Raw genomic sequence first — 18,135 nt, forward strand, 5'->3', positions numbered from 1 at the left:
CCCATGTGCAGTGTGTGTGTATGTAGGTGTGTGTGCCCGTGTGCAGGTGTGTGTGTCTGTGTGCAAGTGTGTGTCTGTGTGTATGTACCTGTGTGTGTGCGCCTGTGTGCAAGTGTGTGTGTGTGCATGTGCCTATGTGTGTGCATGTGCCCATGTGTGTGCCCATGTGATCTGTGTGTACCTGTGTGTGTGCCTGTGTGCATGTGTGTATACCTGTGTGTGCCCATGTGCATGTGTGTACCTGTGTGTGCCCATGTGCATGTATGTGTACCTGTGTGTGTGCCCATGTGTATGTACCTCTGTGTGTGCTTGTGTGCATGTGTGTACGTGTGTGTGTCCATGTGTGTGTGTACCTGTGTGTGCCCATGTGTGTGTGCCCATGTGTGTGTACCTGTATGTGTATGCCTGTGTATGTGTGTACCTGTGTGTGTGTGCCCATGTGTGTGTGTACCTGTGTGCAACGGACGCAATGCCTGGAGCTTTCCATTCCAAACAATGGACTTGTTCATCTCTGGGGAGGGCTGAGATCAGGGTGGGGGTTGGAAACAAGGAGAGGGCAGGCAGCCACCTCCCATGCGTCCTGTGAGGGAAGTGACCTCCTCTCCAGTAGTGGGGAGACCTGGAGGATCTGCCCTGTCCCCTCCCAGGGTCCTATGGTCTTTCCAGGTGGCCTGCAACCTGCGCTTGGGGCCTTGCCTACCTGTGTGCCATTTTCAGCATCTGGGATCGAGGTGAGGGGGTCTCCTAGATGAGCTTTTGTTCGCCAGCTATCCTCTGGTTTATTTCCAAAGGACCCCATTTATTATCACTCCGCAGGACAGCCTACAGGTCCAAGACTGGCCCCAAGACTCTTCCTTCCAAGGACAGCAAGGGAAGGAGGTGGCTCAGGTGGCCCCAGTCCTCGCCCAGGCAACCTCCTGAGCTGTGGTCCTGCTGCGGGCAGCTGTGCACAGAGCTGCCTCTAGAGGGACGTGACCTATGGCCTCTGCTCTCCCTGGGGCAAGTGACCCTGGCCACCCCACGCAGGGAGGCACTTGCCTGTGGATCGCAATTCCTGTTCCTACACTTTGTGGGAAGCTGAAGCAAAGAGGGCTGGAAGTGGGAAGGGAAATAGAATTATTTGACACTCCCTAAGGAGGACCAGACCCGGATGAGGCTTTAGCAAAATGCATGTCCCGGCCTCTGCCACCATGCCCAGGGCTGCTTCTGGGCCTCACCTGTGCTAGCTCGCTGAATTCTTGCAACAATCCTCTAAGTTCAGTCTTCCTAGTTTTCCCATCTTACAGGTGAGGAAATGGTGATGAACAGGGTTGAATCACGTCGCCTGAAAATCCCAGTCCACCCAGAACCTCAGAATGTGACCTTATTTGGAAGTGGGGTCTTTGCAGGTAGTTGAGTAAGATGAGGTCATCCTGGAATGGGGTGGGCCCTACCTCCAACACAGATGGTGTCTCTATAAGAAGAGGAGACGATACACACACACACACACAGACACACACACAGACATCCACAGACACACACACACAGATACACACACACACAGACACACACACAGACATCCACAGACACACACACACAGATACACACACACAGACACACACACAGACATCCACAGACACACACACACAGATACACACACACAGACACACACACACACACACAGACACACACACAGATACACACACACACACACAGACACACACACACACAGACACACACACACACACACAGACACACACACACACACACAGACACACACACAGACATCCACAGACACACACACACAGATACACACACACACAGACACACACACACAGACATCCACAGACACACAGACACAGATACACACACACACACAGACACACACACAGACATCCACAGACCCACACACACAGACATCCACAGACACACACACACAGATACACACACACACAGACATCCACACACAGACATCCACAGACACACACACACAGATACACACACACAGACACACAAACACAGACATCCACAGACACACACAGATACACACACACATACACAGACACCCATAGACAGACACACACACACAGACACAGAGACACACACACACAGAGACACCCACAGACACACAGACCCAGAGACACACACACACAGACACACACATACAGGCACACAGACACAGAGACACACACACACAGACACATACACAGACACCCATAGACACACAGACACAGAGACACACACACAGAGATAGGCACATACACAGACACAGAGATACACACACACAGATACACACACAGACACAGATACACACACAGACACAGAGACACACACATACACACACATACACACACACACACACACAGACACACACACACACAGACACACACAGAGACAGACACACACAGACACAGAAACACACACACATACAGACACACACACACAGACACACACACAGAGACAGACACACACACAGACACAGAGATACACACACAGATACAGAGACACACAGGCAGATACACACACAGACACAGAGACACACACACACATACAGAAACACAGATACCCAGTCAGAGAGACACACACACACACAGATAGACACAGGCACACACAGATGCACACAGACACAGACACACACACAGACACACACACAGACACATACACATACACACAGAGACAGACACACACACAGACACAGAGATACACACACACAGATACAGAGACACAGATAGATGCACACACACAGATACAGACACACACAGACACACAATTGGACCGAGTGACACACACAGACACACAGGCACACATAGATACCCACAGACAGACACACACACACAGAGACACACACAAGGAAGAGACCGTGTGAAGACAGAGGCAGGGATTGGGGTCTGGGTTCCCCAGCCAAGGAACACAGAGCCAGCAGAAGGGATGAGGAGGGACCCTCCCCTACATCCTGGTGGGACCATGGCCCTGGCCACGCCTTGATCTTGGGCTTCCGGACTCCAGAGCTGGGAGGCGGTCAATGCCTGTGGTTAGGAGCTGCACAGTGGGTGGTACCTTGTTAGGTGGCCCCAGGACCCTGGCACAGACGTCTTAGACAGGTGACATGGTGACCTGGCTGTTATGAGACAGGCAGGGCTTGGCTTTTAGAGCAGGGGCAGGCCGAGTGAAGGGAGGTCAGCCAGGAAGAAACAAAGCGTCCTATGTTCCAATAAACTCGGGATGTACCCAGTCCTGCCAGGCCTGGGGGGTCTTTCCCGCAGGTTCTCAGAGGCTCTGGCCGGTTCCTGAGAATGCTGGAACAAAGCTTGCTTCTTAGGGCACACTTCATCATCATTTCCAGGAACGGGGTTCCACAGAAAACCATTTAAAAAGGAAGAAAAGCAACCACTGGCCTCAAGCAGTTGGCCCTGCTCAGCGGGAGACTGAGGCCAGGAGGAGGCAACTTAACCCGGTCGCAGACCCAGGAGTGGGACCTGGGAAGAGACTCCAGCCCCCGAGTCCGAGGCCTGGCCCACCCAGCACTGAGTCCACACCCCTCTCACCAGGACTAGGCTGGGAGCTGGCCTGTCCTTGCAGAAGCAGGAGACTTCTTCTCTTTTCTTTTCTCTTTTCTTTTCTTTTCTTTCTTTTCTTTTCTTTTCTTTTTTGTTCTTTCTTTTTTTCTCAAGACTGTCACCCAGGCTACAGTGCAGTGGAGTGATCTGGGCTCACTGCAGCCACTGCCTCCCGGGTTCAAGCGATTCTCCTGCCTCAGCCTCCTGAGTAGCTGGGATTACAGGCGCCCGCCACCACACCTGGCTAATTTTTGTAGTTTTAGAGATGGGGTTTCACCATGTTGACCAGGCTGGTCTCGAACTCCTGACCTCAGGTGATCCGCCTGCCTCAGCCTCCCGAAGTGCTGGGATTACAGGCGTGAACCACTGTGCCTGGCTAAGAATGGATTTTATACGACTCCTGATGCATTGCCCTTGCAAAATGAAAACTCAGAAAAGGGGGATTCTCCCCAGGGGGAGAAGCTGTCTTTGGGAGATGAAGGTACTCAACAAAACCCTCCCTAAACCCTGGCCCTGGGAGAGGCTGGAAGAGCTGGGATGGGATCTTCACCTCACCAGATGCCCATTGGCCTCTGAGCAGTCACCCCGCAGTGGAGACACCAGCTCTGCCTACAGGAGTGAGTTTGCCCGGGCACTGCTTGGCACTCCCTTCTCTAGCCAGGGGATGCTGCCAAAGGCACAAGGGGTACCCTTCAGCCGATGACGTCCCCCGGGGCTTGGGTCACTGCTGTGCGACAGGTGCGAGGCTGGGTATCTGGTCCAGGGTCTGCAGATCATGGCCCAGAAAGTGGGTCTCATGTGTGCCCACCTCATCCTCCCCAGGCTCTCACCTTATTAGCGGGGGCAGGCACCACCTGGGTCCCCTGGGCTCACAGCGTGGAAAGCAGGCTCAGCCCCAGGGTCAGTGGGAACGGCTGCATCGTGGCTGTGGCCCCGTGTCGGCTCTGGGCTTGCACTGCCAGGCTGGCTATGGCAACTGTGGCTCTCTCTGGTTGTCCATTTATTCCCTGACTCTGGGCTGACTGGGAAATGGGTGAGTTTCCAGCTCACTTGTTTTTCACAATGGCCACGGACCATCCCAGCAGAGGTAGGGCCATGCGGGAGAAACACTGACCACTCCGTAAACCACCCTGTGTGTCCATCTCGGACCCTGTTTTCCTAAAGCTTCACCTCAAGGGAGGATGTCACCAAAGCAGGAGGAGTGAAAAGATGTCTTAGAACAACAACAACAAATACATGGTCTGCTGGCTCCTCCTCAGCCCCTCGTGTCTGGCTGTGCTGCTGGCTGCTAATCTATCCTCGTCACTGGCATGTGGCTTCATGAGGATGTGAGCAGTGACAGCTCTGCCACCGCACCCAGGCCCCGCTGAACCCTGAGCAGCACGCATCACAGCCACGTCAGCCCTGAACCCACAAACAGCAGAGGCAATGTCCGGCTGTCCCTTCCTGACCGACTTCTCAGCCCCAGGCCCTGAGACCCTGTCTGTGCTTCCCAGGGAAGGTTTTTCTTGGATTCCACTTTCCTCTCTTGCCTTCCTCCCTGTTTCCCGCCCTCCATCTTTCTCCATGCCAAAATGGCTCCTGCTTTTGTTCCTCTTCTGGGGGATCTCAGCCTCTCCTGGTGTCTTGGGTGCTCTTTCTTGACTTCCAAAGCTTCATCCTGGATGTGCGTCTCCTGAATTCTAGGTTCTTGTATCCAGCTCCCAGATGGACACTTCCCTCTTGATGCCCCACAGCTCTGACCCTCAGGACACCCCTGAACAAGCCCACACCTGTACAAATAGCCCTGGGTGTTGCCAACAATATTTCCATCTTCCTCCAGTTGGCCTTTTCATTTTGCCTGTAAGTTATGACTCATCTTTCAGACCTATCTCCTCCTGTCCAATCTCCCTGCCATTTCTCTATTCCCCAACTTCATTAGTGTTTTAAAAATAGATGCATTGCAGCCGGGTGCGGTGGCTCACGCCTGTAATCCCAGCACTTTGGGAGGCCGAGACAGGTGGATCACGAGGTCAGGAAATCGAGACCATCCTGGTTAACACGGTGAAACCCTGTCTCTACAAAAAATACAAAAAAGTAGCTGGGCATGGTGGTGGGTGCCTGTAGTCCCAGCTACTCTGGAGGCTGAGGTAGGAGAATGGCATGAGCCTGGGAGGCGGAGCTTGCAGTGAGCCGAGATCGCGCCACTGGACTCCAGCCTGGGTGACAGAGAGAGACTCCCTCTCAAAAAAAAAAAAAAAAAAAAAAAAAAGAGGTACATTTCTTGATTGATTGATGTGCCTCCTAGTGGGCTCCCCTTCAATCTTATTGGTTGAACTCTATTTCACTGATTGTGCATGTGCAGTGGATGGATGGATGGATAAATGGGTAAATGGATGGATAATTGGATGGGACAGATGCATGGATGATTGGATGGAATCAATAAAGGGATGAATGGATGGATGGGTAGATGTATGGATGATTGGAGAAAACAAACTGATGGATGGATGGATGGATGGATGGATGGATGGATGCATGGATGAATGGATGGATGGATGGATGGATGGATGGATGGGTGGGTGGATGGATGGATAGATGGATGGATGGATGGGTGGATGGATGCGTGGATGGATGGATGGATAGATGGATGAATTAATGGATGAGTGGATGGATGGATGGATGGGTGGATGGGTGGGTGGATGGGTGGATGGATAGATAGATGAATGGATGGGTAGACAGATGATTAGATGGAATGAATGAATGAGTGGATGGATGGATGGATGGGTTGATGGACAGATGACTGTGTGAAATTGAGGCAGGAAAATAATAAAAGAAATTGGAAGTTGGGTAAAACGCAGAATGAGTAAAAGCAGAGAGTAGAAACAAGGCAAAGGGATGGGTGAGCAAGAAGCAAGATAGGAGACAGAAACTGAGCAACCAAACAAAAGTAAGATAAAAAAGCAAGTAAAGAAATTCCATGGCCATCAAGATCTGGACCAAACCAGTAGGGGGCAGCTCCTCAAAGATAGGCATGCACATTAGAGAGAAAAAGTATCCTTATCATGACCCCATATGATAAGCAGTTCATTAAAGCTCATGCATATGGATTGCGTATCATTTATCTACTTAAAATTATGGGATAGAGGCAACCAGCAAGTGCACAAGAGCCAAAGTAACTAAGCAACCAACCTATTAATCAAAAGACAGATGTTGGATAAAGATTAGGCAGCCTTGGGAAGAGAAGAAAAACACACACACACACATACACATAAAAAGACCCAGAGTATACCAAACTAACGATTATCTCATCCTGCAGAGGTCAGCCCACTCTCCCCTCTCTCAGAGTGCTACTGTGCTTAATAAACTGTTGCTGCTTGCTTTGCTATTTGTGTGTGCCACGCCAAATTCTCTGTCCAGGACACCAAGAGCCTGGAACTGCACAGCACCATCCGGTAACAGAATGAATGGATGGATGAATGGATGATTGGATGGAATGGATGGATAGATGAACAGATGGATGGATGGATGGATGGATGGATGGATGGATGGATGGATGGATGGATGGGAGATGGATGGGAGATGGATAGATGGTGGATGGATGGTGGATGAGTGGTGGATAGGTGGTGGGTGGATGGATGAATGGGTAGACGGATGGATGATTGGATGGATGGATGGATGGATGGATAGACGAACAGATGGATGGATGGATGGGAGATGGATAGATGGTGGATGGATGGTGGATGGGTGGTGGATAGGTGGTGGGTGGATGGATGAATGGGTAGAAGGATGGGTGATTGGATGGATGGATGGATGGATGGATAGATGGATGGGAGATGGATAGATGGTGGATGGATGGTGGAGGGGTGGTGGATAGGTGGTGGGTGGATGCATGAATGGGTAGACAGATGGATGATTGGATGGATGGATAGATGAACAGATGGATGGATGGATGGATGGATGGGAGATGGATAGATGGTGGACGGATGGTGGATGAGTGGTGGATACGTGATGGGTGGATGGGTGAATGGGTAGATGGATGGATGATTGGATGGATGGATGGATAGACGAACAGATGGATGGATGGATGGATGGATGGATGGATGGATGGGAGATGGATAGATGGTGGATGGATGGTGGATGGGTGGTGGATAGGTGGTGGGTGGATGGATGAATGGGTAGATGGATGGATGATTGGATGAATGGATGGATTGGCAGATGGATGGATGGTGGATGGGGGGTAGAGAGGTGGTGAATGGATGGATGGATGGGTAGATGGATGGGTGGATAATTGGATATAATGGGTATTATAGATATATGAATAAATGGATGGGTGGAGGGATGGATGAATGGTAGATGGCTTCATTTACTCATATTGAATAGTATAGTCTCACTTTCATGACTTCTCCAGCTTGCCAAGGTGCTTTCATGTTCAGTATCACTTCTGACTCCTCCTATGGCTTCCATTCCTTCCAATCATCCATCCATTCACCCATGTACCATCCATCCACAACCCATCCATCCATCCATCCATCCATCCATCCATCCATCCATCCTTCCATCCATCCGTCATTCCTTCTCTCAAACACCATTTTTGGTGCCATGTGACCTGTTTTCGCAGTCACTGCTATTTCCACATTGCCTCAGTGGAGGTGGCAAGAATGAGATGTCACTGTGCCAAGTACCTGACTTATATTTACCCACTGTTTGTGACCAAGGTTCACACAGATCTCAGGGCTGCTGAGGTCAGCCAGAAACTGACTCATAAGCGGAACACCCCTCTTTCTCCCAGGTTCCTCCTGGTCCTGCTGTGGGGCCATCCTGGGTCCAGGGCTAAGCTAACACCTGCCAGGCTCTGCAGGCCCCAGACTGCTCCTCACAAGACGTCTTTGTGTCTTGCTGGCTCAGTTTTTGGCTCCAGCTGGGGCTTCTCAATAACCCCGAGTGAAGGCAGAGAAGGGCAGCGAGTCTGAGTGTTAACTGAACAGGGCAGGGGCGAGGTGGGCTCCAGTTCAGTGTGAGGACTGGGGGTTCCATTAGGGCTTGAAGGTGGTTTTGGTAAATCTTCATAATGAGCGTCAGAAGTGGGTTTGGGAATCCTGAATCCGGTCTCTCTTATCCTCTAGCGTCCTGCACCTGTCCAGAGGGACCCAGCGCACACAGAACAAGCCAGGCAAAGGGACAGTGGCTGAGGCTCTGACTTATGGACAAGGGCTGTCAAAATTGGATTTCCCCTCCTTACAAGCTGGGTCATTTTACAGCTCCCTGCACTGCAGGAAGATGGAAATTGCAGAGCAATTCTTCAGTTCAGGAGAAATTGCAGAGCATTTAGAAAGTAAGTGACTCTCTAAGTGACATTTCAGAATCTGAGGGATCTAGCTGCAGCAGTGCTAAGAGAAAAATATGTACTCCTTATGTGTATATATATATATATATGTTTGTTTGTTTGTTTAAGAGGGAGTCTGGCTCTGTCACCCGGCTCACTGCAACCTCTGCTTGCCAGGTTCAAGCGATTCTCCTGCCTCAGCCTCCCGAGTAGCTGGGATTACAGGCGCCCACCACCATACCTGGCTAATTTTTTTTTTTTTTTTTTTTTTGAGATGGAGTCTCACTCTGTTGCCCAGGCTGGAGCGCAGTGGTTCAATCTTGGTTCGCTGCAAGCTCTGCCTCCTAGGTTCACACCATTCTCCTGCCTCAGCCTCCGAGTAGCTGGGAGTACAGGCAACTGCCACCACGCCAGGCTAATTTTTTGTATTTTTAATAGAGACGGGGTTTCACCATGTTAGCCAGGATGGTCTCGATCTCCTGACCCTGTGATCTGTCCGCCTCAGTTTCCAAAGTGCTGGGATTACAGGCATGAGCCACTGTGCTTGGCCTAAAAATAATTTAGTAAATAAAAAGAAGAAACATAAGTTAATAAGCCATACCACTCAAAAAGGGGGGCAGGAAATATGGAGGAGGGGAAAAGGGGGAGAGAATTACGGGGCAGGGGTTACAAAATAAGCATAAGAAAGGATAAGGAAGGAATTGCAAATACAAAAGCAGAGGATACTGAATTAGAAAATAGAAAAAGGGCATTAAAGGGTAGTGGTTCTTTAAAAATATCAACAGAGTGGGAAGGTCATTAGGCAGCCTAATGAAGAAAACACATAGAAAATTATAAACACTACTGGGAAAATAACCGCAAAATGAAAAGATACTAAAACAAGCAGTAGAAATAAAACATTTGCTTAACTCTATGGGAAAAAGTGAGAAGTTGGATGAAATGGGCAATTTTCTATGAAAACATAAATTACCTAGCCTGACATCAGAGGACCTCTAAAACCTTAATGGGTGAATTTTCATAGAAGAGCTGAAAAAAAAATTTTTATTAAAGAGTTATTTCTCCCAAAACCATGAGTCACAAACAGTTTTACAGGGAAAATCAGAACCGCCTTCAGGAGCAGTTCATTTGAGTGCCAAAAGGAAAGAGAACTTCCTAAGCCATTTTTAGGAAGTTAAGAGAACATTAATTTCAAAACCTGACAAGATAACTTAAAAGACACTCATAGGCCAATTTCACTTATAAATATCAATGTAAGAACACTAACAAAAATATCCAACAGAACCTAGAACACGTTTTTGTTATTGTTGTTTTGTGTTTTTGTTGTTGTTGTTTTGAGATGGAGTTTTACTCTTGTCACCCAGGCTGAGTGCAGTGGCACCATCTCAGCTTGCTGCAACCTCTGCCTCCCAGATTCAAGCAATTCTCCTGTCTTAGCCTCCCGAATAGCTGGGATTACAGGCGCCTGCCCCCATACCTGGCTAATTTTTGTATTTTTAGTAAAGATGGGGTTTCACCATGTTGGCCAGCCTGGTCTCGAACTCCTGACCACAGGTGGTCTGCCTACCTTGGCCTCCCAACGTGCTGGGATTACAGGCATGAGCCACCACACCCGGCCAGAACCCAGAACACTTTTCCAGGGTGAGGTATAAAAGTTCCATTTCAGGATTATAATAATCATTTGTACTAGACAACCTATTAATAAAATTCAATATAGTAATATGTCACAAGACTAAAATTATAAGACCACTCCTATTGATACTATCAAGGCTTGATAAAATTCAAAATTCTTAATAATAATAATTATACAAACAATATTATTTTTATTTTATTTATTTTGAGACAGTTTCACTGTCACCCAGGCTGGAGTGCAGTGGTGCTATCTCAGCTCACTGCAAACTCTGCCCTCCAGGTTCAAATGATTCGCGTGCCTCAGCCTCCTGAGTAGCTGGGATTGCAGGTGCATGCCACAAAGCCTGGCTAAGTTTTTGTATTTTTATTTTATTTATTTATTTATTTATTGAGATGGAGTTTCGCTCTTGTCGCCCAGGCTGGAGTGCAATGGCGTGATCTCGGGTCACTGCAACCTCCGCCTCCCAGGTTCAAGAGATCCTCCTGCCTCAGCCTCCTGAGTAACTGGGATTACAGGCACCCACTGTCATGCCCAGCTAATTTTTGTATTTTTGTGGAGACGGGGTTTGATCATATTGGTCAGGCTGGTCTCAAACTTTTGATCTCAGGTGATCCGCTGGCCTCAGCCTCCCAGACTACTGGGATTACATGAGTGAGCCACTGAGCCCGGCCTTTTTGTATTTTTTGTAGAGATGAGGTTTCACCATGTTGGCCAGGCTGGTCCTGAACCCCTGGCCTCAAGTGATCCACCTGCCTCAGCCTCCCAAAGTGCTGGGATTACCGGCGTGACCCACCATGCCTCACCACAAACAATATTAAAAAAAGAATTTAGACACGCCGGAAGACTCAACAAAAGACATGAACAAAGAAAAGACATATCACAATTGTGTATAGAAAATTCCATGGAGATGTAAATTCTCCCCAAATCAAGCTATAAATGTACTGCAATTCCATTAAAAACATCAACCGCATTTCTTACCAGATAACTTAGTCTACAGTGTATTTGAAGACAGAAATAAGTAAGAATAACTAACAAAATTCTGATAAAAGAATAACAAGAAGGAACCTAAACCAGATGTTAAGGATAAGATGATGAAAACATTGTGGTTGTGGCATATAAAGAAACACACGAGTAGGACAGAATTACAAGTCTGTACACATGTCACTGAATGCCCACGAGCATCAGGCGTGTGAGAAGATGCAGTGGCTCATGCGTGGTGTTGGGAGACTGGAGGACGTCTTGGAAATATAGTTTGAGTCTTTTTTTTTTTTTTTTTTTTTGAGACGGAGTCTTGCTCTGTCGCCCGAGCTGGAGTGCAGTGGCCAGATCTCAGCTCACTGCAAGCTCCGCCTCCCGGGTTCACGCCATTCTCCTGCCTCAGCCGCCCCAGTAGCTGGGACTACAGGCACCAGCCACCTCGCCCGGCTAGCTTTTTGTATTTTTTAGTAGAGACGGGGTTTCACCGTGTTAGCCAGGATGGTCTCGAACTCCTGACCTCGTGATCCGCCCGTCTCGGCCTCCCAAAGTGCTGGGATTACAGGCTTGAGCCACTGCGCCCGGCCTATAGTTTGAATCTTAACTCATGACTCAAATGAACTCCTGGTGAAACAATAAAAATGCTAGGAAGACATTATTTTAATTTTAGAATATGAGAAACCTTTCCAATGTGAATCTAAAGTATCTGAGACAGGTGTCAATCAATTTAGAAAGTTATTTTGCCAAGATGAAGGACACACCTGTGACACAGCCTCAGCAGGTCCTGATAACATGTGCCCAAGGTGGTTTTTTTTTTTTTAAATTATACTTTAAGTTCTAGGGTACATGTGCACAACGTGCAGGTTTGTTACCTATATATACATGAGCCATGTTGGTGTGCTACACCCATTAACTCATCATTTACATTAGGTATATCTCCTAATGCTATCCCTCCCCCCTGCCCCCTCCCCACAATAGGACCCCTTCCTGTGTCCAAGTGATCTCATTGTTCAATTCCCACCTATGAGTGAGAACATGCGGTATTTGGTTTTCTGTTCTTGCGATAGTTTGCTGAGAATGATGGTTTCCAGCTGCATCCACGTCCCTACAAAGGACACAAACTCATCCATTTTTATGGCTGCATAGTATTCCATGGTGTATATGTGCCACATTTTCTTAATCCAGTCTCCCAGCTTGCTTTTATCCCTTTTTAGGGAGACAGAAGATATCCATCAATATATGGAAGATTTACATTGGTTCAACCTGGAAGGGTGGGACAATTCAAAGTTGGGGGGGCTTCCAGGTTATAGGTAGATTTCAACATATTCGGATTGGCAAAAGGTTGAAAGAGTTATTATCTATAGAAAGGAATGCCTGCCTTACGATAAGGTGTTGTGGAGGCCAAGGTTTGATCATGCAGATGAAGACTGCAGGTAGCAGGCTTCGGAGAGAACAGATGGTAAAAGTTCCCTTTTAGACTTACGGTCTTTGTTGACATTATGCTGAAGGGTAGAGTGAAGCATGTCCAGCCCCCACTTCCCATCTTGGCTTGAACCAGCCTTTCATGTTAAACTTTAGAGTGCCCTGGCCAAAGAGGGAGTCCACTTGGATGATTTGGCCGGTAGTAGGGGTGGGGGGCGGTTGACTAAACAAAAATGAAACCAAACAAACGAAGAAACAAAACAACAGCAGAAGTCATAAAAGAAAACATTGGTAACTTTAACTACGTAAAGAAAGTACATTGAAATGACACACAAACCAAGGAAGAAGAGAAATGATCGACTGAGAAAAATTACTTTTAACTGTGTTAGATGTGAGTTCTAAATTTCTTTTCAAAGAATCAATATGTCAGTATGTTCAATTCTTTGCCTTCTACTTTTAAACTTAACTTCCTCGTAAGGCAACCTTTTCTGATTACCCACTCCACCCTGACTCATTCCGATTACCTGCTCCACCCTGACTGCATTCTGATTGCCTGCTCTGTCATAACCATTTTTCCCACCAAACCATTCACCCTGTCACTCTCTTTAAATTAGCCAATCAGAATTAGTTTAGCCTGTGAAGCCTAACCCTAGCCAATAGGAGAACAACACAGCAGCAGGAGCCACGTGCATCATGGATAAGCACCCCTCCCCCTCCCTTGTCCAGGTGTGTGCTCACCATTGCTCCATCTGTAAGTGCACACCCTTCTATAGAAGTAAATTGCCTTGCAGAGAATTAAAAAGAAAATTTTATATTCAAGTGCTATTTCTTTTGCTACACCGAAACTGTATTTATAACAACTGAATAGCACAAACAATATCTAACTTCCTTAATATATAAAGAGCTCCTACAAGTCAATAGAAAAACTCCAAGAACTCAACAGACAAAGGATATGATTTAATTCTTCACAGAAAAAATGCAAATGCCCCTCAAACATGTAAAAATAAGAGAATATTCCATGCAGTAACAGCAAAATACACATTCTTTTAAAAGGATAAATTTATCAAGAGAATTTGTGAATGCAATGAATCCCAGTTTTATAATGCATGGAGCAGATGCTGATATAACTGAAAGGAGAATTGCATAACTCCACACTTGTAACCAGAGACTGCAACTCTCCTCATTCAGTAACAAGGAAAAAGTTGACAAAACATAAAGATATAGAAGGCTTGGTCATTGTCTCAACCAATTAACTATCAACCACCTAACTTGGGCTGCACATTCTTTCTAAGAACACACAGGACATGCGGCAAGGGAGGTTGTATCTTGGACCATAAAACAAGTTCCCCCAAATTTAAGAAAATTGAAATCATACGAATTGTATTTTTGTCAAATAGAAATCAATAGCAAAAGATATAGGAAAAATCTGCAAATATTTGGTGATGAAGATGTCAATTGAAGAAAATGATTGACAAATCTCAATCATTTTAGGAAATTTATTTGCCAAAATTAAGGATGCACCCAAGAAACAGATCTATGCCTTTTTCTGAAGATGATTTTGAGGGCTCCAAATGTAAAGGAGAAAGGGTGGGATATTGAGAAGCACACAGTTTTCATACAAATGGAAGGGGAGGGGCAGAGGGAAAATGTGGGGAATCTGCATTTTACATAAGATAACACAGACACAGCGGGGCAGTGGAACAATCAGATATGCATTTGTGTCTGGCTGGCTGGGGTGACTGCACCTGCAAAGATAAGCTAAAACTTGCATCGCTATGGTGAAGTTCTGACAGCTCACCAGGAATTTCCTTGTGGGCAAAATAGGGGGAGGTGGGTAGCCTTTCATCTTGTAGCCATCTTCTTTAGCAACCAACGTGGAGAGGCAGCTTTGTGTGACCCAGTTCTCAGCTTGACATTTCCCTTTGGCTAAATGAGTTTGTGTCCCCAGATCTAATTTCCTTTCACAAAACAAACTACATTTAAGTAGCCAATGGATGAATTTCACAAGGAAAATTGGAAAATATTTTGAGTTGAGAAAAAATGAAAACAAAATATGACCAGGTATGGTGGCTCCTGCCTGGAATCCCAGCACTTTGGGAGGCTGAAGTAGGAGGATCACCTGAGCCCAGGGGTTTTCTCCAACTGGGCAACATAGCAAGACCCCATCTCTAAGAAAATAAATAAATTTTTAAAAATGTTAGAAAATATATTAAAATATATGGGATGAACTAAACCAGTACTTTGGAGAAAATTTATAGCATTAAATATTTGTATGCAGCAACATGAACATCCTCCACTCAGCAATCTGAGCCAGCATCTGAGTAACTAGAAAAAGAATGGTCTAAAACAAAGCAGGCAGGAGGAAATAAACACTCAATGTAATAGCTGAAATCAGTGAAATAGAAAACAGAAAAACAATAGAGAAATCAATGGAACTGAAAGTTAGTTTGATCTTCAAAAAGATTAACGAAGTGGATAAATCTCAAGCCAGACTAATCAGGCAAAAGCAGACAGCTGACACCAATGATTACTCTCAGGAATAAGGAAAGGGGACACCACTACAGACCCTATGGACATTATAAGGATAAAAAGAAAATACTTTGAATAACTTGATGAAAATAATTTTGAAAACTTGAACAACATGGATAAATTCCTGGAAATATGCAAAGGGCCAAGTTTATTAAAGAAGCAATGGATCACCAGAATTGACCTTACAGAAATGGAATTTGTAGATACAAATTTTCCTAACCACCCTCCCCCCATACCACCCTCCCCACAACAAGATCTCAAACCCCAGGTGGCTTCACGGGTAAATCCTACCATCTGAGAAAGCAACGATACCTTTCAAAAACTCTTCCATAAATTGCAAGCAGAGGGACATTCCCTAACTCATCTTATGAGGCAAGCGTTACACTGATACCAACTAGTTACATACTATTTCCTACATAAGACATGCTTTGCCTGAATTGAAATAATTCCCTTATCCACTATTACATTTCTACAATGACTGTGATGTCTTCTAGATACTATTTTGTTCCTCCTTTTTGTTTTGTTTATTCCAATCACAAAGAAAACTCTGTATCCCCCTTATCCTCTAGTGACTATAAATGGCAAGGGCTTGGCTACTCCTAAGCCCCAGGTTACGGCATTATCCTTTCCTGTCTCCCTAAGGATGCACCTCCGTATGTGAGTCCTCCCTCAACTGTCTACCTCCTGTGTGCTCTCTGTTTCATACTGAGCTCTGACTGATAGAACACTAGTATCATTACTAACATGGATATGACTACTGGGTTGAAGTAAGGATTTCTTGGCAATACCTTTTGCTCTAGAATATACTCCAAAAGAGATCAAAGTGTGAATAAACTGGGGTACCATCAGAGTGAATGAGATGCCAGGGTCTCTCTGCAGGCCCTGGCAGCAGGCAGCTAGGTAGTTGTCATGTAGGACAATTAACATCCTCTGAACAACACAGTGTGTGTGAGGTCCAACCAAAGATTTTGTAATGCGGATATGTGTTCCATCCCTGTTTACAAGCACTAACACTGAAAGTGATCAAGCCTCACACAGGATTGCTTTGCAGCCAGAAGAGAAAAACACATCAGTAGAAAAAACAACTACCTGTAGCAGTTGCTTTCCTCTGAAATTGTCGATTTTGGAGTTTACTTTCATTTGTTGGTTTGTTTTTCATTTTATGGCTTGCTGCCTTTTATTTTTTAGTTTAATTTAATATTTTAAATATATAAAATGCCAACTGGTTCAAAAGTTAAAACTGCATGAAAGTTACATTTACAAAAGGTTGACTTTGATTCCTACCCTCTCCATGCATTTTTATCCCCAGAGATGACCATACTCATTAATTTCCATTCATTCCTCCTGTCTTTTTCTAAATAGGTATGGACAGTCTTAATTCCATTCTTTCTTACATGAAAGTCAGCACAGTCCGTGTACCTGCCTCTTCGCCTCATTTTTCTCACTTAATGGCATGTGCTGGAAATTTACTCTGTGTCCATTTGTAGAGAACTTAAAGGGAAGGGGTTTTAATGTTTTTAACAGACTCCAGCATCTGCGGAGAAATCATAGTATTCTTGATCCTTTAATTACACAATTATGTCCAGAGATGTCTTCTGGGGGTGAAGTTAATGTAGACGCCTCTGTGATTCTCTCACTGTGTGACTGGGTTCCAGGGGCACCGATACTGTTCAGGGTGTTTGCATCGACACACAGGGTGGTGTGGTGATGGAGCCAGCAGGTGCAATGGTTGTGTGTGTGGGTATTAGACCCCCTGCCAGTCCATGTCCCACCCACCAGCTGGGCAATGAGACAGTTAAGGGCTTCTGCCCTGTGGGCAGTCATGAGGATGAAATGGCTTATTTGGGTTTTTTGTTGGTTTTTGGGTTTTTTTTGTGTGTGTGTGTGACGGAGTCTCACTCTGTCACCCAGGCTGGAGTGCAATGGCACAATCTCAGCTCACTGCAACCTCTGCCTCCCAGGCTTAAGTAATTCTCTTGCCTCAGCCTCCAGAGTAGCTGGGATTACATATGGATCATCTGCCACCACGCTCAGCTATTTTTTTTTTTTTTTTCAGTACAGACAGCATTTCACTATGTTGGCCAGACTGGTCCCAAACCCTTGACCTCATGTGATCCGCCTGCCTCGGCCTCCCAAAGGGCTGGGATTACAGGTGTGAGCCCCCGTGCCTGGGTTAAAACGGCCTGTTTGTTATACAGACAGTGCAGAAGTTCCTTAACTGCCACACAAGCGCTAGTTACTCCTGGTAGGGCCTGGTTTTGTGGAGTTTTGATGGAGATGTTTTCCTAGCATTAGAAACAAGTGCGGAAGATTTGTACCCTCCTCATGCCTGGGACTGTTCACGTTGCCTGGTTTCATCTGTTCCCAAAAGGAGCAGGAGATCTCCGGCCCTTGCCTGGCTGCTGTCAATGCCGGGGGCCGGGCTGGGACACAGACCCTTGACCGCGTATGTCTGTCTGCCTTGAGAAGGGTCCTTACCTACTCTGTCTCTAGTTTGATCTGTTTTGGAGGCTTATATTTGCCTGAAAGCATCTCTTTTGCATTGTAAAAAATATATTCTAGAGTCAAATAGCATAATCCCTTATGATTCTCGTAATCAATTTTCTCTTAATCTGTGGTCATTGATAGTTGCTAGAATTTTTTTTCCCAGGTGTTTGTGACAGGTGAGCTAAATCCCACCAAGCCCACCCCTTCCCTACTTTGGGGCACAGGTGCATGAATTTGACAAGTTTCTCTGATTT

At 46.3% G+C, this 18,135-nt stretch overlaps 1 protein-coding gene across 1 annotated transcript in view; it reads left to right on the top strand.

Annotated features, from left to right (window-relative positions):
* Nucleotides 1-18,135, top strand: part of PIERCE1 (piercer of microtubule wall 1) — a 266,631-nt gene that overhangs the window by 192,715 nt on the left and 55,781 nt on the right. The window lies entirely within an intron of this gene.

The sequence above is a fragment of the Macaca mulatta genome, chromosome 15 (genome assembly GCF_049350105.2).
Source record: "Macaca mulatta isolate MMU2019108-1 chromosome 15, T2T-MMU8v2.0, whole genome shotgun sequence".
NCBI lineage: Eukaryota > Metazoa > Chordata > Mammalia > Primates > Cercopithecidae > Macaca > Macaca mulatta.